Raw genomic sequence first — 6,635 nt, 5'->3', positions numbered from 1 at the left:
AGTTCAGTTGTGTCATTAGACACAGCACTATGTCTACTTGTCCTTTGCTCTTTCCCAGTAGCTGACTGAATGCCCTCCAACCTGGCAATCTCATCTTCCAGCACTATCTCTTATCTCATCATATGAGGTTTTCAAGGTACAAAAATACTCAGAAATAGTTTACCAATGGTTTACCAGTGCCTCCTTCTGCGCAGTACTAACAAGAGTTAGTGAGAGTGCACTGCTGTTGCCTCTGAGAAATCAACCAGCAGTGTCACCCCCACGACTCCTGCTGCCAAGAGCCTTCCTTCTGGAGCCATTGGAACAGTCTGCTCTCTTCTGCTCATGGAGACATTACACCTTAAAGAGAATAGATGCATCTTTGTCTCATGTGACCACTTACTATAGATGATCCTAAGCTCCTGACAGAGGCTAATCTCCTGACAATATTACTCTCAGCATCTCTGAAACACTCAGACACCCACACCACATTAAGATGTCAATTTAAGAAAGGCAGTTGAGTGCTGGCTCGCAAAGAATGCTGGGTGCAGATCTGGGATTCTTTACAAGCATTTCATGGCTGATATAGTGAGCAACTATTACATCTGGGGACAGTTACTAGCTTGGCTTATGATGTTATAATCTTCCAGTTTTCATGGCCACTGGTTATGGTTTCTGGGGGATTCTCAAAGAAGTAGTGCAAAAAGTGAGCTTTCCAAGCTCTGAATACACTAAAGATATAGGAGCTTTTTTTCTTCCTTTGGATCCTGTCTACCTTTGACAGATTAAGGCTGCAATTTGAAGTATATACTTATTTGATTTATTCCTGCTTAAATCAGAATGCAATGTTGCTGTGCATTAAGGCTCCAGTTAGGGAACCATGTGGTTGTTCTCTGAGTTACCCGAGCGTCTCTAGCAAGTGAGAGCCAGCAGCCAGTAAAAAGCAAAAGCCTGGAACAAGCACCCTCCTCTCCCGACTATTCCATTTTTATTTGCCTTTGTCCATGTAAGTCAGCATGTTAGCAAAGTGAACATCATCACAGCAGTGTCCCTGTCCTCACAACAGCAGCAACCTGTTCCACACAGCAGCAGTTGCCAGCCATTGTGGGGCTAAGGAATTGCAGAAAAATTATAGAAGGAATTTTTGAACAAGACAGTTCCTGGGAAAAGCACTAAATTGTCTCCCAGGCAGAGTTGTGTGTTTCAGAGAGGGACAAAGTGATTTGGGCGGAGGAAAGAATAATAGAAGATTGCACTTAAGGGCTCATAATTCTTTCTCATTAGTTCCCTGGGAACACCATGAAGTCAGTGATGTGAGGTCTGGAACATTTGCTTTCCTGGATGAAAACCAGAATTAAAGAAAATGGGTCCAGCAGGTCCGTTAGCAAAGCCAGATTGGTTTTACTGATAAGAATTCTATGTGAATCATTTCCCCATTATGTATACTCCACACCCTTTTGGACTTCAGTTTGGTTTTGCTTGACCTATCTGCCTCAGAGAGGGAAATATAAGTGTGAAAGCTGGACATGTTAAAGATATTCAGGCCCTGTCTGTAGCCCTTTCTCAACCTTTGACCAGGAACGCATGGCCCAATCCCAAAACAAGTATCCCCACTCCTTGTCACCCAAGATGCTGTTCTTGTGTATAATTCTCCCAGGGATTTTCTGTAGAGCTGCCTTATGCTGAGTTGGACTCATGGTCTAATAGTCTACTTGGGCTCTCCAATGTCAAGTATGTATATGTGTGCATGTGTATTGTATGCCTTCCAGTTGTTTCTGATTTATTGTGACCCTAAGGCAAACCTATCATGGGTTTTTCGTGGCAAGATTTGCTCAGAGGAGGTTTACCATTGCCTTCATCTGAGGCTGAGAATATGTGACTTGCCCAAGGGCACCCCGTGGGCCTCATGGCCAAGTGGGGAATCAAAACCTGGTCTCCAGAGTCATAATCCAGTGCTCAAACCACTATGCCATGCTAGTCAATGCAGAGTTGTTGGTTTTTATTAGCTCTCCCCTCCACCCTACCCCCACCTAAATTTTGTTTGCAAAGGACTTAATTTAGGGCTCCTTGTATACAATGCCTTTGTTTTACCACTTGGCTACAATCCTGATGGGTCTCCTTTCTGGGACAAACAGAACATGCGTCTAGTGAACAAAGTAATCACTGATAAAACTGTACTGAAAAATCACAAAGCCTTGTATGTGCTTTATGGATAAGTCCCTAAGCTGTGAAATCGTCATATTGCGGCCAGCCTTCCATCAGCCAAAAGAGACTATATGGGCCAGGGCTGTATGTGGGCATCTTGTTGCCACAGTACGTGCCTACGCACTGACTGCAGGCTACCCTTCATCTGCATAGAGCTTTGTGCAAGAGCTTATGCAGAGCACTTATATAATCTGACATTTCCTTCTATTCTAGACATTTTAACAATGCTGTAATGTGGGCAGGCCTGGCAGGCTTTGTGCTACATAAGCAAGGGGGGGGGGCAGAGGAGAGATTTCAATATTTTGTACTACATTCTTCCTCCACTAGTAGAGGAAAGGCCTGAAGGTTGGGGTATCCTATGGATAACAGGCTGGATCTATCCCTCACTCATTATGGCTTGTTACAGACTGCCAAAATAAAGCTGTTTCGGGTCTCTTTGAAGGTATGCTATTTAAATGTTGCATGGGTCCTAAGAGTCCAGAGGTCGCGCCAAAGCCACACTCCATTCCTAAGCACTGGAGTACAGCTTTGGTGCAGCTTCCGTATTCTTAGGATGCATGCATCATTTAAATAGCATACCTCCAAAGAGACCCGAAGCAGCTTTATTTTGGCAGTCTGTTTCCCCCTTGGCAGTGAGACAGAGTGTCAATGCAGAACAAATTCATAGATTAAAGGAGAGTGTCAATGGAAGACATCTCAAATCTAACCAAGTAACATCGAAGATACCTGACACTTCCCTTAAGGGAAAGTCTGTGCTTGCATATTTGGTGCTCTTTCATTGAGACACCAAAGGGCAGCTGATACATCTGAATAAGCCATCACAGATAATATTTTCACATTGCCCAACACTGGTTTTGCCAAAGAGGAGATCTTGGGTGTAATAGACAGGGGAGAAGCCCTCCTTCTCTCTAGATCCAGATTCACCATCTTTACCTCAACAGAAAGAGAGATTTCAGCAGCCACTCCATTGATGAATGCTTCTTGCCATAGTGAAGATCTCTGCATGCCCAAAATGTGTGTTTCTGTGTGTAACTAGGATCTGAAGCTTTTGAAATGTGTTTCAGGATGCAGGCCATCAGCATGTGGATGTGCCTCATGGAACTGAAGGAAACAAATGCCTATGGGGCAAAGGCTATGTTGTTTCAGGTCTTCTAAATCATACACCATACTAGATGGGCACCCTGAGGCCCTCCAGGTTTGTTGCACCTGAGTTTTCTTTTAAAATCCCAGCCATGGATTATGGGATTTGTAGTCCAAAACATTTAGAGAACATCAGGTTACACATATCTCTCATCTATTAACAACAGTTAAAATGACATAATGGCTAAAATGTATTAACTATGGCAGGCAGCTATCCCCTTTCAAATATGTGTAACACAAGAACAGATGCTATTTCATGTGCATGAAGGTAACAGGTCTGATTTGTCCATGATTCCAAGCAGGATTTGTATGTGTGGCCAGTGTCAGGTGTAAGGCATTATCACTACATGCTAACTTGTCCCTTGTATAGTGACCCAATTAAGTGATTTCTGAAATCCTCGCTGATAAATGGAAGTGAAAACTCTTTTAAAATTGGATCAATTTCTTTTGAGTTATACTGTACCAATAGCTATGCAGCACATTAGTGGCCCTTTTTGCTTTGGCTGAAAAAAGATTAGAGAGAGTTAGATAAAATCGCCACAAACTGTCATGGAGACTCAAAAGTATTAATTTGACATTCTTGTTGGCAACATTGAAATTCACCGGTTAATTGTAACAGTTTATACCCTTTATACTAGCCTGGTAACAGCTTGGGTTACTGTATATGAAATTATTGGGTACTGGTTGTACTTTTTATATTTAATGTTTTGTATGCTTTTAAGCTCTTTGTCATGACCTCTGGCCAGCATAATAAATGTACTGATTGTGTTGCAAACTTACATTCGCTAACGGATTTTCCAAAGGTTTTCGAAAGGAAGTCAACTTGTGCTTTATAAAGTATAGCAAAGCCTTTAATGGGGTAGATCATGAGAAATTATGATTCATGCTAAAAGAAATGAGAGGATCGCAACACCTGATTTTCCTAATGTGGACAAGAGGCCACTGTCAGGATAGAATATGGAGAAATAGAATAGTTCCTTATTGGCAAAGGGGTCAGGAAAGGCTTCATTTTTTCACCCAACTTGTCTTTATTTATATGGAGAATATAGCCTATGAAAAACTGGATTAGACTCAAAGGAAGGAGGCGTGAAAACAATTAAAGGTTTACAGATGACTATCATAAATGTTTACTAGCAGAAAATAGCAAAGATTTGGAATGACTACCGAGGAAAAGTAAGGGAAGAAAGTGCAAAAGCAAGGCAACAGCTCATTAGGAAGACAAAAATAACGATGACAGATGATTTACATAACTTTAAAGGATACTGAAGACAGTGAAATAATTAAAAACTTTTTATACCTTGGGTTCAATCATAAATCAAAATGGAGATTGTATTCAAGAAATCAAAGGGAGGCTAGGACTTGGAAAAAACACTTATGAAGGAACAATGGCCTATTACAGACTGCCAAAATAAAGCTGCTTCGGGTCTCTTTGGAGGTATGCTGTTTAAATGATGTATGCATCCTAAGAATCCGGAAGCTGCACCAAAGCTGCACTCCGGTGCTTAGGAATGGAGTATGGCTTTGACATGACCTCCGGACTCTCAGGACCCATGCATCATTTAAATAGCATACCTCCAAAGAGACCCGAAGCAGCTTTATTCTGGCAGTCTGTAACAGGCCTAAATAAAATCATCAAGTGTAAAGAAAATATAATTGAATACCAAAGTCAGGGTAATCCATACCATAGTATTTCAAAGCGAGACAGTAAAAAAAGCTGGCAGGAAGACAATAGAAAAGAAGGTTAAGAGGTGATATGATAGCCCTGTTTAAATATTTGAAAGGATGTCATGTTGAAGAGGGAGCAAGCTTGTTTTCTGCTGCTCCAGAGAACAGGACCCATAACAATGGATGCAAGCTACAGGAAAAGAGATTCCACCTCAACATTAGGAGGAACTTCCTGACAGTAAGGGCTGTTCAACAGTAGAATGCAATCCCTTGGAGGGTGATAGAGTTTCCTTCCTTGGAGGTCTTTAAACAGAGGCTGGATGGCCATCTGTCGGGGATGCTTTGATTGTGAATTCCTGCATGGCAGGGGGTTGGACTCGATGGCCCTTGCGGTCTCTTCCAACTCTACGATTCTATGATTCTATGAAACTCATATGAAATAAATGGGTCCTAGACCAAACTCTCTTTGGAAGCCAAATTGACCAAACTGAAGCTAATCACACTTTGGTTATATCATGTGAAGACATGACTCATTGGAAAAAGATGATAATGCTTAGTACAGTAGAAGCCAGCAGGGAAAGTGGAAGACCATATTCCAAATGTACAGACTCAGGCAAGGAAGCCTAGATCATATTCTATATACCTATTTATTTATATAGCACCATCACTGTATATGGTGTTTTACAAGAAAAAGAACAGGAAAGCACAGTTCCCTGTCCACAAGTTTACAATCTAAGGCCCCATTCCCACTGGGCACATAAATGCCTTTTCTTCTTTACCTTCAAGTCCAGGCAGGAGCAGCTGAGATGGAGAGAGAGCCTTTCATCTCCCTCTGAACCTAAGCATGATGGAACTGTGCCTGCCAGCATCTTTATTTCTCTTACTTTCCTCCCCCTTTCTTTTTAATCATACTTTTAAAATCTTTTTTTTTTAAAGAGAGATGTCACTTGTAAGAGCTGAAGGAAGTTTGCATAAGTAACTGAAGGGGAACTGTCAAGTCCATATGTTACAAAAACAGCACTCATTTTGCTGCTAAGCATCTGCCACAAAGAATGCCTTTAAATATTGTAGGCCTCAGTGGGACATGTGTCATTTTGAGTGAAGTGTCCTAGTTCTGTATTCTGTAATTATCCATTTGCAGTGTTTGCAAAGAAAGTGCACTCTGCTCAGAAAGCAATCCTATGCTGTCCCACAGGTGCTTAAAAGGAATAGCTTTGGCTGAAACGGGAAGCCAGGAAGTCAGTGGTTCAGATAGCACCATTGCCCTAGCCATGACTGCTGCCTGATGTTAGTGAGGCAGTGAATCCTCTGTAGGTTTTAAAGGAGTTATTCAAGATACTGCACTTTTGGGGTATTAGAGCTCAGTACCTTGGATAGCCCCTTTAAAGTTCAGACTAAAATATGGAACCACTAAGGTTAAAACTCCTATAAGCCCCTACTGCTTAGCCCTGTTGTGGCCTTATAGCCAACTCCTTTTTCTCACCTTGCCATCCACAATATACGGGAATAATCCTTGCTCACCTACTATAAATATATAGCCTACTTGTCCTGAGATGTTTTAAGGGTTACTGTGACCAGAGAAGCCAATTCAGGATCATCCCAGGCCCTGACATTAACCATTATGCAATAAGTACCAAGAGAGCCAG

Source organism: Sceloporus undulatus, chromosome 4, assembly GCF_019175285.1.
Source record: "Sceloporus undulatus isolate JIND9_A2432 ecotype Alabama chromosome 4, SceUnd_v1.1, whole genome shotgun sequence".
In the NCBI taxonomy this organism is placed as follows: Eukaryota; Metazoa; Chordata; class Lepidosauria; order Squamata; family Phrynosomatidae; genus Sceloporus; species Sceloporus undulatus.
The sequence above is the reverse complement of the archived record's forward strand: the minus strand, read 5'-3'. Positions refer to the sequence as shown.